The following is a 21303-nucleotide window of genomic DNA, read 5'->3' on the forward strand; positions in this document are numbered from 1 at the left end:
TGTACCTTACATAAAGGGTCTTAGCGAGAACGTTAGCCGTACAATGCGAGACATGAACTTTAGAGTTCTTCACACCATCCCGAAGAGATTAGACTGTGTCATTGGAAAGGGCAAGGACGGGTTGCCGAATCTCAGCCAGACAGAGTTAGTTTATAAGATTGATTGTGCAAATTGTGATGCAGTATATATTGGCCAGACAAAAAGGCATTTAGAAACGCGTATCAAAGAACATCGATGTGATATCAGAAAAAATGTAGACAATCATTCGGTTGTGAGCAAACACCGTCTTGCACACAATCATGATTTTAAGTGGCAGCATCCAAAAATTTTATACAAAGAAAAACATTTCAAAAAAAGAGAAATATCGGAAATGTTTTTTATTAAAAAACATGATTGCACAATCAATTTACAAAACGATACTGAGAGCCTGCCATCTATTTATAACCGTGTCATTGGTATTACTTAGTCGGCCCTGTATATTCGGTTCTGCTCGTTTTTCCCACCAGAGCACCTTTTGCTATCCGCGGATTACGTTTGACAATTTCATTTCGCTTTGACTGTCTTACTGTTCGGACGTTGTGCCTCGATATGGCTTGTAACGTTTTGATCTCACCGTTTGTTTTGGAGCGCATAAGAATTGTGAGTTTTTAACTGATTTTTACAGTGTTAATTAATTTATTGTTTTTGACCAACGCGATATTATGACGATTTTGTACAGTTTTTTATTGTTAAATGTATTATTTTGTTTTTTGTTTAGTTTTGCGTTTATCTTGACGTTGTCAGGACACCACGTCAACGATGCATTTAAATTTGTTATGCGGATCGGTGTAACCTAAAGCACTTGATAAGGACCGGAATTCGGACGAAACGTTGTGCAATTTGTTTTCAATTGGCCAGTTGGGTCGAAAATAAAACGACTTATGTAGAAGAAAGTATCTTAAAAAAAAATTTTGACATTTGGACTTTGCGTCGCAATGGCTGCGTTCAGCCGAACCTCCGCTAGCCTAGCAGTCGCTCGCTTGGTAGCGGTTGCCGCTTAGCGCTATCGAAGTGTCGGCTGGACAGCTCTTAGCGGTTGTTAGCGGTCGCCATCTTTGTTTTCATCGAACATAACCCAACATACCCGCGAGTAACACCCGTAACACCCAACTAATCTCGTTGTGCGACGACGACGACGACGATCTTGTACTCACAAACAATACGCGTAACGAGCTCGAGAGCGACGACAAGAGCCTGCAGGAATTGATAGAGAGCGAGCTGGCGCTGAGGATGTGCTCGAGCAGCACCGACGACGAAGCCGTCGAGGAAACCGAGAACGTTGTCACCCAACCGAAGACGATCAAGAGGATTGTCCTGGACCGCCGGCGCAATTCATAGCGGCCGAGAGCGAACATTATTCCCTGATCGAGGAACCGTACGGCCACCGAAACGGTCATTTGTCTCCACACGTGTCGACATCGAGATCGTGAAACCAGAACCGGTGCGCTTCCACGACGAGGAAGAGGATTAGGCGTTCGTCGAGCAGCCGGAAGCCGGCGCGGGCGTTGCACCGATAATTATTCAGAAAACGAACGAAAGCGATCAAAAGTCGAGCCGCGACGAAGTCGTCGACGTTAGCAACGACTACGAGTATCAGGCGGTCGTCAAGGAAGTCGTACTTCTCACGGATGATCCAGATTCTAGCAATATCACGAGCGATCTCCTAGACAGACAGAGTTCCCAATCATTCCATAACCTGAGAAATATATTGATGTTCCGGTGAAAAGTCTCTGAAGAACTATGAATACTGAAGCAGGTATTATATTTCTTTAAATTATATATTATTGCAATATCTCGATAAACACATGTATGAATTTTTCATTTTGCAGTTTGATTGTGTGAACACTCTCTCCGATCAACTTCTCGAAGATGTGGTAGTGGCCGTTGAACCTCTTACAAGGTAAATATACTATCGACGCATTTATATATATGTTACCTCCTTATATTTTTTATGATAGGTGTTGTAATGAGTCGTTTATTTCAGTTACTCCATTGTGTGCGTAGTACCATGTCCGCGATTACCTTACAATGAACCAGGAACCACCTACACAGTATTGAAATATTGAGGCATTTGCGAGATTTTCGATTGAATCTTTAACTTAGATCATTTCCATTTTACTCGTATATAAAAGTATAGACGAAATATTGAATTTAAAGGCGTTGCATTTTCGTTGGCGTTTCACCTTTACGTAAATGCAGTCTGCACAACTCTCGGAATCTCTTTCATGTAAAGTTAACTTATCGCCATTACGTGGCTATAGTAATAGTTAGTTTTTTACGTTATTCGTTCGAATTTATTCTCGGGTAATCTTTTACTGGATATCTCTAATATTTTATTTCGTGGAATAGACCGTAGCTTTACGATCGAGCGTGCAATGGCCGTTTTAAGTGAATATTCGTATTCGTAGTTTGAATATACGGAATTACACAAATGCGTTAGTAATCGCTGTTAGTATCGAAATATAGTTACTAAAGACTTGTGAGGAACAACTTATTTTAGCGTAGTAAATATATAATAAATCGATTACAATTAATTATTTAAGATTAAGGTGTTTCTCAGCTTCCACAGTCAAATATTCTTTTACTAAGTATTTATCCGAATCGTTATTAATTTTATATAGTTTAAGATTTGATTGTAAAAGTGATACAGATTTGATTTAGACAGTGATTATTTGTGAACTGTTATGTAAAAAAATACATAAATATGTTTTATTATTTAAGTGCGCTGGCTATTGTGTAAACTCGGCATTTGACTTAACATCCATTCCTCTTATTTTACTCTGATAATAGTCATGTTACATTTTTCAAGTTTATTTATTTTATATAGATTTAAGATACACTATTCTTACGTAGAATGATTCTTCAGAAACAGAAGATTCGAATTTTTTTTTATCAACGATCAATTTTTCTTTTGAATAGAAAATATTCTTTCTTCTTGTGTAACTGGCATGCATTACAATGTATGCAGCAATTTTACATAATTTGTATTAAATGTTAAGAACATCCAGTCCATTATTCAAGTGCTCTGTTTCTGGTGGAACGCTGTATATATAGCGGCGAATAGAATTATTTAATTGCATTATTACTTTGTAAATGTGTGCGAAGAATCTTTAATGTGTATACTTTTAACGACGCAATTGCTTTATTTATGTTATGTGAATCTTGTGAAAAAAATGATTGTTTTATATTTTACGTCTGCATTGATAGCGGAGCGATGAGTGAGCGAGAGGTGATTTATGAAAATATACCTGAAAATATATTTAGCCAAATAGCAGCATTGTCATGGTAGCAAACTGATCCTTTTTCAACTGCACTATAGGAAAATGTACTATATATTAGACGATAAAACGAGAATTTTTATCCGCACGTTTATTCAGGAGTCCAGAAATAATTGTTCAACAATTTAGTAAGTCAATACTATTCTAGTGATGTAAGGAAACAATTGCCGCGAGCGAGAATGTACGTATAATTATCGTTTGTCGAATAATCAAAAATCGGAAGGATATAAAAAATTATTCGACAGGTGCATCTACAGCACCCACGCATCTGTGTCAAATGAAAGCATTGATATATATTGCTGAAACATTTTGAAATATTTCAAATAATATAGATTTCGAATAATGTATTTGTAGTATACGTACTTAGATGAACGCGAAAACAGTCGCTAGAAAATATTCACTCTTTAGGGATGAAGTCTGCTTAAAACCGCCATACGATTTGCCAGTATTATTATCCTATTGTCGCTGTCGCAGACTTTAAAGTGTAGTGCAAATATAATCATTAAAACGTTAGAAAGTCGTGTATAGAATGATATAAACTTGATACTTATTTCAGAATTCGTATCTCGACGATGCTCGCCGTATAAATAGAATTGCTTCCGAACGCTGTAACTGCGAGACACGATTTAAATCGAGACGTCTATTCGTTCTGCATTAAATTTTCTTTGCCTTAATGTTATAAAGTTAGTTGTAATCGCTGGTACAACTCCCATGGCTGTCGCCCTCGTCCGGTTTTTTTGTTATTACTTTTTATATGTTTATATCTGGTTTTCAAATTGCGAAATTTGTGGTCAATCATTTGTGCAGTAACCTGCGAAATTCCTATGTCATCAAATTCTTTTTTTATTTCTCTCCAAAGCGTAATTTTTTTTATTGTTGGACTTCTAAATTTCGCCAGCCGTTCGGAATATTTGGATAGGAGGAATAAAATAGATTTATGATCCCATTCAAATTTAGAATCTGAAATAAAGAATATATAAAAAATTGATTATCGTATCAAACAAATGTGCGTATTGTTCTTTTTTAAACTTAACTTAATCTCTAACACATTAATTTAGGAAATTCATAATGTACCGTTTTCATCATTGTTAGGTATTTCGTTGAGGTCCTCTTGTGCTACCATTGTGTGATCCGGGTTGATTTGGCTACAGTCAGATTCACCCACGTTATCTTGTACAGCGTTGTTTTCAGTAACTTTTTGGAAAAATTCGGCGAAGAAGTTTACATCTGCAATAAAATGGTTCATTTCATGACAACTCATATATTACTTGCTTGCACTTGTACTACTATGAGAAACCTATAATTTCTATGTTCAATGTATTGTGTAAGTAAATTCCACTAACCTGCCTGTAGTTTAGAGTGAGTTTCACTACTTTCCGTTACTTCATATAACTCGCCCTGATAATCATATTGTTACGCCCGTGCTATCCTTGTGTCGCGCGTATATGCGAGTCGCCCGTCATTTGATGTCGCGTCGCGACCCGTCCTTAGTGACGGATGCTTGTTTACTAATATTGATTGCATGATGCTCAATTAACTATTGATTTTCCTGATACCTGATGTTCAGATTTACTCTGGGACGCGTCTCGTTCGGACGTGTCGTCCCGAGCTCCTCTATTATACCGAGAGTCGTAATAAAGAGCTACTGATTTTCTAAACGAGTCATCTTATTTGTGCGAGAGTGTCGTGACACGCGCCGCGAGTGTGAAAGTGAGTGATTGTGCGGCGAACGCGCGGTCGGCGCGTAACATTTTGGGGGCTCGTCCGGGATCGAACGGATCGATCGGACGAACGAGGACTAGACGAGCGACGAGCTTTGATCTTCTCATGGCTGCAAGGAAACGACTCCGAGTAGCGACTCCACAGTCGGATGCTGCGGAGATGACGTCGGAGGTGGTGACCCTCCAGGCGGTGATTCGGGAGGTCCGGCTCCTGCGCGAGGAACAGGCGCGGAGAGAGAGGGAGTACGCCGAGACGTTCCGCCGGCAGGAAGAGGAGCTCCGTCTTCTCCGAGGGATGAACTCCGGCGCACAGCTAAGTCACTCTTATAATAGAGTATCTGGGGACTCGGGGACGCGAGTCGCGAGCGGCGCGGGGGCGCGGGTCATACGCGGAAGTGTCGCGATCTCGAACGGCGCGGAAGCGCGAGACGCGCACGCGAGTGAAAGGGACGCGATCCCGAGCGGCGCGGGGACGCGAGACGCGTACGCGAGCGAAAGGGGCGCCATCCCGAGCGCCGTGGTAGCGCGAGTCGCGCATGCGGGGGATAGAGACTTGAACTCGAGCGGCGTGGGAACGCGAATACACGCGAGTGATAGTGTCGCGGTCGCGAGTGCCGACCTGGGGTATAAACTAAAACCCGACACGTACGACGGAACAACCCCGTTACAGGAATATTTCTCGCAATTGAGTTTGATCGCGCGTGCGAACCATTGGGATGACGCCACAAAAACGATCGCGTTGGCTTCGAGCCTGAGGGGAAAGGCACGCTCGGTTTTGGAAACGGTTCAAGATGTCGAGCGGTTAGATTTCGCGGAACTTAAACCGAAACTTGAGTTGCGCTTTGGGGAGGGACGACAATCACAGAATTGTTACGTCGCGTTTACGAGCCGTAAACAAAAATTCGGGGAGGATTTGGCGACACTCGGATCCGAAATTGACAAACTTTCACGCCTGGCGTACCCCGAGTGCCCATATGAGCTTCGCGATAAAATCGCTTGTGCGCAATTCATTACGGCCGTTTCCGATAATTTTATTCGGCGAGCGCTTCAGATGGAGGGAATAACCTCCTTAATTCTGGCCGTTGAAAGGGCTAAAGCGCTCAAAGTTATCCAGGGGGATAATTCGGAGAGATACAGGGAGAATTTAAACAAGAATTTCGTGAAAAAGGGAGATAGAAATTTGGTGAAGAATGAGGAACGCGATGTCGGAGGGAAGACTGAGAAAAGGAATAAGGAGGGAAAGGGCCCGAAAGGGAATTGGCGAGGCAGCAAATTTGGCGCCGGCCGGGGGGAGTGTTGGACGTGCGGAAAAACCGGGCATTTCCGGTCAGAATGCCCTGAGGGAAACGCGATTTAGTTGAGCTTTGTGGGGTGGGCTCAACTTTTGTGAAAAATTCCCCGAAAGTCGGTACTGTTCATTTTGAACATTTTGAATCTAACAATAAGAAAGATTTCTATTATAAAGGTTTATTAAACGAAAAATGCTGTTCTTTCAAGATAGATACGGGCTCCGATGTCTCGATTGTTAATGAAACTTTTATTGAAAAAGAGGTAGAGAGAATTAAAATAGGAAACTGTAATTTAAGATATCCGACTGGAGAAAGAGTTTCTGTAGAATCTAAAGTCTTCATGAAAGTTCAAATTGGTAGATTTTCCGTAGAGATCTTTTTGTTTGTTGCAGAAATTAGCGATCAATGTTTATTAGGAAAGGATTTTCTTGAAAAAGTAAACTTGGAAAATATTTTTGAACCTTTCTTTAATTCCGAATTGAATGAGAAAAAAAATTTTGATTGTTCTCGTGTTGAAACTTCTGTCGAGATAGACTCTTCTATCTTAAAAGAACTTTTCGAAAATAATTCTGAGAGTTTAAATGAGGCTCAGAAGGAAATGTTTGCCGATTTTCTGGAAGATTTCCGGGATGCGTTTTCCGAAACTATTGTTGCAGGAAATTGTGATATTATTGAACATGTGATAAATGTGAGAGATTCTTCCCCTATTAAACAGGTTCCTCGTCGTATTCCTGTCCACATGAGGAAGGAAGTAAATAAAATAATTGAGGATATGTGGAAACAAGGGGTAATTGAGGAGTCACAAAGCCCCTGGATTTCGCCTGTAGTTTTGGTCAGGAAAAAAGACGGTACAATCAGATTCTGTGTGGATTATCGGAAGCTGAATTATTTAACTAAAAAAGATTCTCATCCTATACCCAGAATCGATGACATATTCGACCAATTATCAGGTAACGTTTGGTTCTGTACTCTAGATCTTAAGAGCGGATATTGGCAAATAAAGATTCGTTCCGAGGATAAAGAGAAAACTGCGTTTTCAATTGGAAATGGGTTGTGGCAATTTGTCGTCATGCCCTTTGGCCTCTGCAATGCCCCTGCTACATTTCAACGTCTGATGGAGAAAGTTTTAAGAGATTTATTATCAAAAATTTGCTTAGTTTATCTCGATGATGTAATAATTTTTGGAAAGAGTTTTTCTGAAATGATGGAGAATTTAAAGACGGTACTATTACAATTAAGAAAAGTGAATTTGAAAGTTAATCCAAAGAAATGTACTTTTTTTAGAAAGAGTGTAAAATATTTGGGGCATGTAGTTTCGGCGGAGGGCATAGCCACGGATCCCGAAAAAATATCCGCGGTTACGAATTGGTTGGTTCCACATACCAAAACACAATTACGAAGTTTCTTAGGATTTTGCTCATACTATCGTAAATTTGTTAAAGGATTTTCTTCTTTAGCAAGACCTCTTTACGCTCTTACGGGAAGTCAGACTAAATTCATTTGGGGAGAGGAATGTCGAAAAACGTTTGAAGAATTAAAGCGAGTTTTGTCCTCCCCTCCGGTACTTTCCTTCCCTAAAGGGGAGGGAGGATTTGTTTTGGATACCGATGCTTCAAATGTCGGTATTGGCGCGGTGTTATTGCAGAAACAGGAGGGAGAAGAAAGAGTCATAGCTTTTTTTAGTCGGGTTCTCAATAAAGCTGAGAGAAACTATTGCGTTACTCGGCGGGAACTCTTAGCGGCAGTAGACTCAATAAAATTTTTTCGCCACTATCTTTTAGGACAAAAATTTTTAATTCGCACAGATCACGTTTCTTTGAAGTGACTTATGTCCTTCAGGGATTTAGAGGGACAACTGGCGCGCTGGCTGGAAAGACTCCAAGAGTATGAATTTGAGATTGTGCATCGAAAGGGGCTATCACATAAAAATGCTGATGGATTGTCCAGACGCCAATGTGAGAAGTCCGATTGTAATTATTGTGCCAAGATTGAAAAGAAGTCTACGGAGGAATTGAATAAAACGATTGCTCGATTAATTCTACAGGGAGAGAATTTGGAAATTTGGCGAAAGGAACAAGGGGAAGACGAGGGAATAGCTTTTATCCTACGGGGTAAGCAAGCTGGAATCCGTCCTCCGCGTTCTGAGATCCCTGATAGGAATGTTTCTGCCCAAATTTATTGGTCGCATTGGGATGCGCTAATATTAAGAGAAGGAATTCTTTATAAAAAGTGGGAAGCTCCAAGTCTGAAAACAAGCTTTCTTCAGCTTGTTGCTCCTCGAAGTCGGGTCAAGGAAATTCTTGAAGAAGCCCACGATTCTTCTTCAGGTGGGCATTTTGGAATTAATAAAACTTTGGAAAAAGTTCGAAGGCGCTTTTATTGGGCAACTTGTAAGCAGGATATTGAGGATTGGTGCAGGTCATGTGAAGCCTGCGTCTCTAAAAGAGGTCCCTCTGGGAAAGGGAAATCCCCTTTACAAATCTACAATGTTGGGGCACCATTTGCGAGAATTCAGATGGACGTTCTTGGCCCCCTCCCTACAACCAACTTCGGAAACAGATATCTCCTTGTTATTGTAGATTGTTTTACCAAATGGGTGGAAGCATTTCCTCTAAGTAATATAAGAGCTAAAACTGTGTCGGAGATCTTCGTAAATCAATTTGTCTCTAGATATGGAGTTCACTTGGAAGTGCATACCGATCAAGGAAAGAACTTTGAGTCGAAGTTGTTCGCAGAGTTAATGGATCTTCTTGGGATTAAAAAAACGAGAACTACTGCCTTACATCCTCAGTCGGATGGACAAGTAGAGCGACAACACCAGACTATTACTAACTATCTGGCAAAGTTTGTTTCTGATAGTCAAAAGGATTGGGATCGATGGATTCCCATGTTTTTGTTAGCCTATAGGTCTTCAAAACATGAGACAACTGGCTTTACTCCTGCGGAATTATGTTTTGCTCGAGATTTAAAATTACCCTTGGACTTGTTACAGGGAGGTACTCCAAGGCTTTATGAGGAGGAGGCGCAGTCAGTGGGAAGCTTCGTTAGAAATTTGAAGTCAAAATTTGAAGAAATTCATTCTATAGTGAGAGAGCGTATGGATGTTAAATCTTCCCGGGTGAAGGCCTGGTTTGATCGTGGAGCTAGGCGTATTCTTTTTGAAGAAGGGCAAAAAGTTTGGTTTTACAATCCTCGCAGAACTAAAGGAAAAGCCCCAAAATTACAAAGCAACTGGGAGGGGCCCTTTTGCATAGTGAAGAAATTGAGCGACGTGGTATATTGCATCCAAAGGTCTCCCAGACATAAAAGGAAAATTGTCCACTCGGACAGGCTAGCTTTATATTCTGAAAGAAAATTGGGTTGAGCAGTTAGAGTAGGTCGGAGCCCGGAGGGTGGGTTATATTTATTGACAATCGTGTTTTTGAAATAAATGGTTAATAAATATTCTGAGGAAATGGGTTCTGGTTTTTCTTTAATATTTTAATGTTTGGTTTTCCGTTACTGCGTTTAATGTTCTTTTCCTAGAGGGAGTCAGTGGTGCTCGAAGAGGGGACCTTGGCGGAACATTGGCCGAAGACTCCTCGAAGGAAGTTTTTTTTTTAAGAAGACTGCCTCGCCCACGGTTTTTGAGCGTGGTTTTCCCGTGGGACGTTGAGCAAATGCTGAGGCAGAGACTCGGGGTGTCTGAAAAGACGTTGGGTCCACGCGAGTTTCCCCCCCCTTGTCTGAAGATTTGGGACGGCGTCGTGGGAAGCCGACAGCGAGGGATACGCCGGAAGAGCAGAGCAGAAGTCTTCTTCGGACCGTGGAGGGGGAGCCTGGCCAGCTCGCCCCAAAAGAGGTTCGGGAGGAGACTGGCGTGCGGCTACCGGGGGCCAAGAGAAGCAGAGCCCGGTAACTTGGAGCAGCAGCTCGAGGAGGGCAAGGACTGTTTCGGCGCCCTGGGGCGCACAAAAGGAGCTACCGCAAGTTAACTACCCTCCCGGATTGTCTGGGGCGACAATCTTGGAAGAGGGGGGGTAGTGTTACGCCCGTGCTATCCTCGTGTCGCGCGTATATGCGAGTCGCCCGTCATTTGATGTCGCGTCGCGACCCGTCCTTAGTGACGGATGCTTGTTTACTAATATTGATTGCGTGATGCTCAATTAACTATTGATTTTCCTGATACCTGATGTTCAGATTTACTCTGGGACGCGTCTCGTTCGGAAGTGTCGTCCCGAGCTCCTTTATTATACCGAGAGTCGTAATAAAGAGCTACTGATTTTCTAAACGAGTCATCTTATTTGTGCGAGAGTGTCGTGACACGCGCCGCGAGTGTGAAAGTGAGTGATTGTGCGGCGAACGCGCGGTCGGCGCGTAACAATATGTTACTTTTAACATGGTTCCGTCTTGTGTCACATCAGTTAGTGTCTCCAACTCAGTCAATTGTTGTTCATCCGATGGTACGTATTCAACACGCGTGCTGGAGATAAATAGAAGTACATAATATACGTATGTGTGTGTGTGTGTGTATTGGCGGCGAATATCATAGACATAACTCACAAATTAACAGACGTAATTATACTTACTAGTCCACATCATCTATCGATTTATACAATACTTCTATGGGCTCATCATTCATGATTTCTCCAGATTCCACGCACTTTATAAAAAAATCGTAGGCTTCTTTATCAACGTCTGTAACAGAATTTTTTGATTTTAAAATACTTTTACCAAAATATTGAATATACGGTTTAAATTAAACTTATTTTTGAACATTATTACTTTTCACTGGCGCGTACTCTTTCATTTTCAATCCTGGAATCTTTATAGGTTTTTGCTCATTAATTTTGAACCAGATTGTGAATCGCCTTTCATCTTCACCTTCTATGCAAAAAAAATAAATATGCGATAAACAAAAATGGATTTTCAAAAGAAAAAATAATAGAGGTTTTCTATTTTATATCACATACATGTGTTTATCGAGATATTGCAATAATATATAATTTAAAGAAATATAATACCTGCTTCAGTATTCATAGTTCTTCAGAGACTTTTCACCGGAACATCAATATATTTCTCAGGTTATGGAATGATTGGGAGCTCTGTCTGTCTAGGAGATCGCTCGTGATATTGCTAGAATCTGGATCATCCGTGAGAAGTACGACTTCCTTGACGACCGCCTGATACTCGTAGTCGTTGCTAACGTCGACGACTTCGTCGCGGCTCGACTTTTGATCGCTTTCGTTCGTTTTCTGAATAATTATCGGTGCAACGCCCGCGCCGGCTTCCGGCTGCTCGACGAACGCCTAATCTTCTTCCTCGTCGTGGAAGCGCACCGGTTCTGGTTTCACGATCTCGATGTCGACACGTGTGGAGACAAATGACCGTTTCGGTGGCCGTACGGTTCCTCGATCAGGGAATAATGTTCGCTCTCGGCCGCTATGAATTGCGCCGGCGGTCCAGGACGATCCTCTTGATCGTCTTCGGTTGGGTGACGACGTTCTCGGTTTCCTCGACGGCTTCGTCGTCGGTGCTGCTCGAGCAGATCCTCAGCGCCAGCTCGCTCTCTATCAATTCCTGCAGGCTCTTGTCGTCGCTCTCGAGCTCGTTACGCGTATTGTTTGTGAGTACAAGATCGTCGTCGTCGTCGTCGCACAACGAGATTAGTTGGGTGTTACGGGTGTTACTCGCGGGTATGTTGGGTTATGTTCGATGAAAACAAAGATGGCGACCGCTAACAACCGCTAACAACCGCTAACTGTAGCGCTTCTGTCCAGCCAAATATTTGCGTAGCAAGCGCTCGCCGCTTACGTGCGCTACGGGTAGCAGAGGTTCGGCTGGACTCAGCCAATATCTCCGCTCGTAGGGCACGTAGCGGAATATTATAAGAGAAACCCTCCCCCCCCCCCTAATTGGACCCCAAGCTATCGATCAAGCCTACTTAGAACTTGATCCGTCCACTCGTTATCGAGATCTCCACATCTTGTATACTCGCAACCCGTCGCGTCGCGTAAAAGAGTCACGGTGCGGTCTCGCTTCGGGTGTACTTGGCGCGAGACACTACCGTGTCTCTTGATAATATGTATTTCTGCTCATGTACGGTAAAAATGAATAAAATTTTTATGGTACACTTCTATGATATAGAGAATTGCAATTACGGTTTTTTAAGATTTTCTGTTTATATTTATTTCAATTTTTTAATAATTTATTTAAACAATATCAAGTACAAAAATGGGTCAAAATTGCGATTTTTACGCTTTTTCTGTCCCAATGATACCATTTTATGAATAATTTCTGATATTAACTCACGGTCGTATACACGACCGTATTAGCATCAAATTGACCGCAGCCTTAGAAGTCGACTTTCTGTCGACTTTTATAAGTCGACTTCCAGTCTCTATATCATAGAAGTGTACCATAAAAATTTTATTCATTTTTACCGTACATGAGCAGAAATACATATTATCAAGAAACACGGTAGTGTCTCGCGCCAAGTACACCCGAAGCGAGACCGCACCGTGACTCTTTTACGCGACGCGACGGGTTGCGAGTATATTATAAGTCGACTATTTAGAGGTTGACTTTTAGTCGACTTTCCGCCATTTTTATAAGTCGGCTATTTAGAAGTCAACTTTTAGTCGACTTTCCGTCATTTTGAAGTAGTAAAAGTAAAGGGGATTTTTCCGATTGGTTGCCGCGTGTATAGTGCGTGCTGCTGTTCACGTCGTTCACGACCGTGGCAGTCTAGCAGACGAAAAATCAAGCAATTTATGCTTTAATAATTAATTTTTCTACGAAATGTGCGGTAATCTTCCCCTTTCTTTCGCTCATTTATTTGTAAATTATTAAGTTACGTGCATTTTTTTTTCCTTATCATTTGCATTTTTTCTTGCACTTATTTCATTCTGAAGGTATGCAATATGTCATTTCCCATAAGAACATATGTTAAAAATGTCAGCCAGTTTCATTAAATTTTAAGATTTTGTTCTAGAATGCAAAATAAAATTATGTGATTTAAAAGGACAATTTTTGGAGTAGATTTTTTTCAAAACGGGACGGTGAAAAATTCCCCCAAAATATATTGAGTCACTCTACATCCCTACAAAATCGAAGAGTTTGGATTCGGAATGTTCCCTTGTAAGTCAGTCATGGTAGTAATAATCTATATATTCTATATCTTTATTATTGTTTCGAAACGGTCGGGAGTGAGGAAGTCTGAGGCGAGTGAATCGGACGAGTCGAAGCTCTGGTAAAAGTGAACTTTATTTCCTTAATACATATACATGATGACTTAGCGCGTCAGTGCGTGACTTGTGGATGGGGCTTTGTCTTTAGATTGCTCTTATCCCGGCGCACAGGGGCGCCGGACTTCTCAAAAAATACGGTGGTCTAAAGCGGGAGCCGGTGGTTAGCTGCTCGCTTTGCCACGATGAGTGTTTCGCGGTTGTTATTCGCGTCTACTGATTTTCCCGGAATCGGGGGAGTTCGATCCAGGGGCAGATCCGGGATTTCAAGGGGGGGCAGGGCCGGTGCGGTCTTCGTCTCCCTGCTCCTTTTCTTCTTCTTCTTGCGTTCCTCGGTCTGGGTGCCTATTGACCTCCAAGAATTCGGAGGTAGGGGTCTTTCTGCCCTCGGATCGCCAGGCACTAGAGTCAGCCCTGGTGGGCGTGTGATTCGCCTGTGCGACTCGGGGATCGTCACCCGTATTAGTGGCTACCACAGCTTTGGTGGAGGTGCTGGTCTGGCAGCGGTTGGTCGTTGTGGTGGCGAGGGCCTCCAGGCTCTTCTTCTTGGTCGAGGTCGTCGTCGGCCTCTGCTAGAGCGGGCAGAGTGGCCCTGTGCTACTACCACCACGGACCAAACTTGTCCGGTTTGGAGGGTGGGAGGGGCAGACTCTCCCTTGCTTAATAGCAGGCGCAAGTCGGTGGCACGTCGTTCCGAGGAACGGTGCGAGGATTCCGCTCGCTCCAGGTTGGAGCGGAATATGCAAGGTTCGTCTCAATCACGGTGGCTACGGCCGGTATATTTAACGCCCGGTATATTTTAGCCTCAACGTGAGAGAAAAGAACTCGCTCGTTCTGGGCCGGCTCGCCCTTAAATTATGTATCTTTCTTGCCGAATTTTGATTGCGAGTAACGACAGCCGCCCCGCGGCGACAGATGTTACTCGCGCTAGTGGCGCGCGAGTGATGCCACTTGCGCCCGGCCGGGCGGGCTTGAGCGCGCGGGCCGGGTTGCCGCACTCGCAGGCGCGCCGTTCGGAGGACGGATCCGAACAATTATCTTTACTATCTTTACTATCTTTACTAGTTTTTACTATTTTTACTATTATTACTATTACTATTATTTACTATTTTTTATTATTTATTATTTTTACTATTTATTATTTATTATTATATAATAAAGAGACAGAGTTTGTAGCCTTTTTTTTGTTCGCTATACACTCTTAAACTATTGGACCGAATTTTTACCAAAAGTATATAAAACTAGATTTTAAGCCCGCGCAAAGCGAGGGCTCAAAATCTATTCCCCTCTCTCCAAACTCACTCACTAATTAGGAACACCTTTGATATTCTTTCTCCTCAAACTCTAACCTACATCTTCAAATTCTTTTTTAAAAAATAAAAAATAATAGATAATATTATATGTATATGTAGATTAGCATATTGTCAAATATTTCAAAAATGTAATCTCTTATATTAAAGACTTTAAATTTTATTTTTGCTAGCACCTCGCGCGTTTTCACCCTCCTGTTGCGGCCCCAATTAATATAACAATAAATAGTATTAAGAATAAAGACCGCGAAGAACAATAGGGAACGCGACCGCAACTACCCGAAAGAATTACGCAACGCCGAATCAGCAAAAGATGAGTTGCGCGATCGACCCACATACGATCGAGCAACTCAGCGATATCAAAGGACAGGACGACGATACAAAAGGAAGCGACAACAGGATACGAGAGAGCAATCGGAGTCGGGCAGCGACGAACGGATCTTGTACGAAATAAGTTGTAGAGGCGAAGTAATTAGTAAAAGTCGTGTTTATTGCATCCAAAAGTGTTAGTCAATTGCCTCCCGCCTCTTCCTTAGAAGGATCGAATTCAAGTGTCCTAAAAAGGGGCACAACAAATGGTGGCAGCGTGATGGATCCAGCGGCAGGCAGACGGGAACGGCAGCTGAAACAGAAAAATAACTGAATCAGTGAGGCAGTGCAACATCCTCAACGGAGACACGGCAGCTAGATTCAAAAGCAGCGGACAACACGGTAGCGGCCGACGAGGGACAAGCGAGCAGCGTAACCCGAGGAAGCACCGACCTACCTCAACAGAGACTCACCGACAGATAAGGCGGCACAAGCACCGACCAGCAACATGCGACTAGCGACCGTAATGTAAGTCGATTAAGCAAATTATGTAAAGCGCAACTACCGTAGATGTCGGAAAACGAAAATTTACCTGCGGAACTAAATCAATCGTGGTGTGGCACTAGCCACTTACGCTGGGGCGTCGCGTGCCCTTCGCAGAGGATATGCCGTAGCGGAAGAGGGATCGCCGAGTGAGCTGAGAGACAGATGTATGTAATAAATAGGTCGTTTATTCCATGTCCTATGATACAAATGTAGGTGTGTCAGTGTGCTGAAGAAGGCCCTGAGAAGGGCCGTGGAGGCGGCCCTGAAAAGGGCCGTTTGGGTTCCTCTCGTTGTGTGGCCCTGAAAAGGGCCGATTGGTTTCTTCTCCTCCTAGTCGCGGAGTCGCTCACGCCAGATGATGCTCGGCTGCGTCTTGGTTCTCCGGAAGGAGCTGAACTTCCGCCAAGCCGGCGGTGTCCCCGGTGGTGTGAGGGACTGCTCCGGTTCCTCAGTCTGTGTAGACTCCGATAAGAGTGCCGGTGGCTCCTCGGTCTGCGTTCCTTGTGAGGAGGTGATCTCCCACTCCGGGTCGGTCTGCACTTCCTGAGTGTTGCGTGGAGGCTGGTGTTGCACGCCTCGGTGAACACGCGCAGGCGGGATGGTCTGCGTCTCCTGGTGTACCCGCTCGGAGGGTGACGGTGACAGAGGCGACAGGAGTGGAGGCACCGTCCACGATAGTCGAGGAGACGTGTAGCGCCGAACTCTTACGTCCCACGTTGAGATGAGCGCACGTGGAAGACGAGTCAGTCGCACCGGCAAGAGCTGGAGCTGGACGAGCTTCCACGGTTGGCCTGGGCGGTAGTCCAGAGGCCGCTGAGGTTGTGGCGGTAGCGGCAGGCAAAGTGGCGCAGCTCGTCTCGGTGGTGGCCGTAACGGTGGCGGCAAGGTGACGGGGAGATCGGTTACCAAAAGGTACTTCTCCTGGTCTTGGCTATGAGCCAAAGAGCAGTCGAAAGCTGTCTAGGCCGTTGCCGTGTGGCCTTTTATTCTTCCCTGTCGGGAAATGAAACGCGAGAAAGTCTGCCACCTATCGGCGGCACTTTCGTATAGCTTCGCGGGCCGTAGTCTGGCCCACGCGCTCGGCGCGTGACCGGTGGGCGCGCGCGCGCCGCGCGTACCATTTTGATTGTACGGTCGGAAGACCGCCACAGTACCCCCCTGGTTGAGGGTGAGCCTGGGTTAGGCGAGGTTGAATCGGACCGGAGGCCTTGATGTTCTCCCGGCTCTGGTTTTGACCTCTGTGGTTGGTTGATCCTTTTGCTCTGCCTTCTCGTCTTCCTTGGCTGTTTGGCTGTAGCTGTCCTCCTCCAAGGTGTAGGCTGGTTTGATGCGATCTATTGACACATTGATAGTTGTACCATTAATTTTCAGTTTGAAGGTTTTTTCACCTTGGTTTACAACCTCGTATGGGCCGTCATACGGAGGTTGCAATGCCCCATGTGGTGCGTCATGTCTTAGGAACACTCTTGGCGTTGTTTGCATGTTTTTGGAGACAAATGTAGACCTCTGACCATGACGTTTGATTTTCGGTTTTAGCCGATCTATCGTCTGCTTCAATCTCGTTATCAGGTCGTCTGTGTCTGCTTTACTTGTTGTCTCTTGCGTGCTTAGGAATTGTCTTGGTAAGCGGATTGATTCTCCAAACACTAGTTCCGCTGGTGTTGCGGTTAGGTCCTCCTTCCAAGCTGCCCTGATGCCCATTAGTACTACTGGTAATACTTCGGTCCAGTGTGTGGTTTCATGGCACTTTATAGCTGCCTTCATCTGTCAATGGAATCTCTCTACCATCCCGTTAGCTGCTGGGTGGTAGGCTGTTGTCCGGATGTGATTGGATCCAGTCAAGCGTGTTAATCTCCGGAAGAGGTCTGCTTCAAACTGGCGTCCTTGGTCCGTTGTTATCCTGGTCGGAGTGCCGTATCTCGCTATCCATTCTCTAAATATGTGTTCGGCTACTGTTTCTGCCGTTATGTCGGGCACCGGGATTGCTTCTGGCCATCGTTTGAATCGGTCGATGATGGTCAGGCAATACTTGTATTCTTTCGACATCGGAAGAGGCCCCACCAGGTCGACGTGTATGTGTTCGAATCTCCTCGTCGGAGCCCTGAAGTTCCCAACTGGCGAGTTGTTGTGTCGGGTAATCTTAGATTTCTGGCAATAGTTGCATACCTGTGCCCACTGCTTGCAATCTCTCTGGATCCCCGGCCATACGTATCGCTCTGCTACCATCCTGGCCGTTGCCTTTGTTTCTGGGTGCGACAAGCCATGCAGGGATTGAAAGACCTGCTGTCTATATGGCTTTGTCACGTAAGGTCGGGCAGTTGGCGTGGACGTGTCGCATAGTATGGTCGTCTTGCTTCCTGGGACGGGAATCTCTGTAAGCCTAAGTGATTTGCTGTTCTCTTTTAGCTCTTTTGTTTCTGGTTCTTCCTTCTGTGATCTGGCCAGTGCTTTGAAGTCGATGGCTTGGTGTACTGCATCCACCCTCGATAATGCGTCGGCTACGACATTGTCTTTTCCTGGCACATGTCGTATGTCCGTGGTGAACTGTGCGATATATTCGAGGTGTCGTGTCTGCCGTGGTGAGCTGCGTAGAGGATCCTGGTTGAGGGCGTATGTCAAAGGCTTGTGGTCGGTATATACCACAAAATCCCTTCCTTCAAGCATGTGTCTGAAGTGTTTTATTGCCGTGTATATCCCTAGAAGCTCGCGATCGTACGGGCTGTACTTTGTCTGTGCGCGGTTGAGCTTCTTACTCAGGAACGCGAGTGGCTGCCATCCCTTGTCCGTTCTCTGCTGCATTACTGCTCCTATTGCCATCTCTGAGGCGTCTGTCGTAACTGCTAGTTTTGCTCTCGGGTCCGGATGTGCCAGTACGGTAGCTCGAGATAGGTTATCCTTGCAGCTCTGGAAAGCTTTCTCCGTTTCCGTTGTCCATGGGACTGGTATTTTGCCTTTCATCTGAGGCCCCTTGAGCATCTTGTTCAACAGGGCTTGATCCTTTGCTGCGCCTGGAATGAAACGGCGGTAAAAGTTTATTGTGCCCAAGAATCGTCGTAGCTGCTTTATGTTCTGAGGTTTGGGGAATTTCCGGATTGCCTCTACTTTTTCTGGTAGTGGTGTGGTACCCTCGGCTGATACCAGGTATTCCAGGAATTTTACTTGTTTCGCGCCGAATACGCATTTTGCCGGATTGACCTTCGTTCCGTATTGTTCTAATCTTTCGAACAATTGGCGTAGGTGGTCTCTGTGTTCTTCTTCCGTGTCGGATGCTACGATGATGTCGTCGATGTAGGCATAACAGAAGTTGAGGCCCCTCAGTATTTCGTCTATAAACCTCTGAAACGTCTGTGCTGCGTTGCGAAGTCCAAATGGCATGTAGAGGTACTCAAATAAGCCGAAGGGCGTAGTGATCGCCGTTTTTGGTATGTCGTCCGGGTTTACGGGTATTTGGTTGTATGCCAGTACGAGGTCCAATGTGCTGAAGATCCTCTTCCCGTGGAAAGTTTGCGCAAAATCTTCAATGTGAGGTACTGGGTACCTGTCGGCCTCTGTCCTTGCGTTTACTCCGCGGTAGTCTCCGCAGGCTCGCCATGTGCCGTTTCCTTTCGGTACCATGTGTAGTGGTGATGCCCACGGGCTTTTTGAAGGCCTTATTATCCCTTCTTGTAGCCGGAGATTGAACTCTGTTTTGGCCGCTTGGAGTTTGTCCGGAGCCAGTCGGCGTGGACGGCAGGCCTCTAGTTGACCTTTTGTTGTTTTAATGTGATGTGTAGTGCTATGCCTTCCTAGCTTGGCCTTGGTGCTGGGGTTCATGATTCCTGGATACTTGGCCAGGATATCATGATATCCCGTTTCTATCCTCAGTGTCTTTATTGTTGTCAGTTTGCTCGTGCCAGTGGATCCGGGCGCCGCGAGTCCTGTCTGCCCGTCGATTAGCTTCTTATTTCTCACGTCCGGTAGCAGGTGATAGTACGATAAGAAGTCTGACCCAATTATCGGTACTGTTACGTCCGCGACGATGAATCGCCACGGGTGTGCTCTTCTCAATCCGAAATCTGGTTGCAGAGTGGTGAATTCATATGTTTCTATTGCGGATTCGTTCGCCGCGAAGAGTTGATAAACTCCTGCTTTTCTCTCTCCCTGAGTACTGATGTAGGGAAATACGCTGTCTGATCCGGTATCTATGAGGTATCTCTTCTGGGTCGTGCGGTCTGTGACATACAGGCGGCGGGATCCGGGGTTGTTGTCATTGGCCGCCTTCAATGACTGCCCTCCTTGTTTTCCGCCTTGAATGTGCACGGTTGAGTACACTTCTGTGCCTCCGCTCCGAAACGGCGGTGATAGTAGCACACTCCGTCTCGGCGGGGTGTCTTGCTGCGTTGGCGGCTTCGGCTGCGATTTCTCTGGCGGTTTCTGCTTTGTGCTTGAATGGATTTGACCATCTTCTCCACTTGCAGAGTGAGCGCTGCTATTTGTTTGCTCAGCGCGTCTCCTTGTGCCTCGTCTGTGTTTGCGGTTGTACTTGTGGGCGTTGGCGCGGTTGTCGCCAGGACGAGCGCTTTGCTGTTGACCTCGTGTATTCGGTCAGCCTGGTCCGCTACATCTTCTAGTCTGTCTTCCGTTCGTGTGGCCAAGATAGCTTGTGTTTGTGGGGGTAGTCGCCTTAACCAGAGCGTTCGTAGGAGTTCGTTCGAGACGGTGGTCCCAGCTAGTGTCGATAAGTGCCGGAGAAACTGCGATGGCTTCCTGTCTCCTAGCTCCTCGTGCTCTAGTAGCTGTCTGATCCGTTGTCCCTGTGAGTCCGTGAGCCTCTGGATCAGCGCCTTCTTGATTGCCTCGTATTTATGCTCTGCCGGGGGATGTGTGATGACATCTTTGATTTCTTTGGCTTGTTTCGGCTGGATCCGCGAGATGACGTATGCGTACTTGGCGTCGTCTTCTTTGATCTTGCATAGGGCGAATTGTCCCTCTAGTTGTGCGAACCAAAGCTCGGGTTCTTCTGGCCAGAAAGGGGAAATTCGAATTGACACTCTCTTCGCGTTGAATTTCTTCATCTCTTTGTACTCGTCGTCGCTCTCTATCTCCACTGTGTGGTTCGCTCTTGACATTGGTCTTCCTCTCCGACGTCGGGGTCACCAATTTGTGGCCACTAGCCACTTACGCTGGGGCGTCGCGTGCCCTTCGCAGAGGATATGCCGTAGCGGGAGAGGGATCGCCGAGTGAGCTGAGAGACAGATGTATGTAATAAATAAGTCGTTTATTCCATGTCCTATGATACAGATGTAGGTGTGTCAGTGTGCTGAAGAAGGCCCTGAGAAGGGCCGTGAAGGCGGCCCTGAAAAGGGCCGTTTGGGTTCTTCTCGTTGTGTGGCCTTGAAAAGGGCCGATTTGTTTCTCCTCCTCCTAGTCGCGGAGTCGCTCACGCCAGATGATGCTCGGCTGCGTCTTGGTTCTCCGAAAGGAGCTGAACTTCCGCCAAGCCGGCGGTGTCCCCGGTGGTGTGAGGGACTTCTCCGGTTCCTCAGTCTGTGTAGACTCCGATAAGAGTGCCGGTGGCTCCTCGGTCTGCGTTCCTTGTGAGGAGG

At 45.2% G+C, this 21303-nt stretch overlaps 1 long non-coding RNA gene and 1 pseudogene across 2 annotated transcripts in view; one reads left to right on the plus strand and one right to left on the minus strand.

Annotated features, from left to right (window-relative positions):
- Positions 1-491: 491 nt before the first annotated feature.
- LOC143906341 (uncharacterized) lies at positions 492-3991 on the plus strand. The gene is made up of 4 exons (XR_013259489.1): positions 492-639; positions 758-1795; positions 1869-1939; positions 2024-3991. It is a non-coding gene; the product is annotated as an uncharacterized LOC143906341 (long non-coding RNA).
- Positions 3992-15332: 11341 nt separating this feature from the next.
- Positions 15333-21303, minus strand: part of LOC143906338 (uncharacterized) — a 29475-nt pseudogene continuing 23504 nt past the window's right edge. Inside the window, exon 6 of the transcript XR_013259484.1 lies at positions 15333-15485. The product of XR_013259484.1 is annotated as an uncharacterized LOC143906338 (transcript). The remainder of the gene's footprint in view (positions 15486-21303) is intronic.

The sequence above is a fragment of the Temnothorax americanus genome, unplaced genomic scaffold (genome assembly GCF_048541705.1).
Source record: "Temnothorax americanus isolate GAGA-0224 unplaced genomic scaffold, ASM4854170v1 Scaffold7, whole genome shotgun sequence".
Taxonomy (NCBI): Eukaryota; Metazoa; Arthropoda; class Insecta; order Hymenoptera; family Formicidae; genus Temnothorax; species Temnothorax americanus.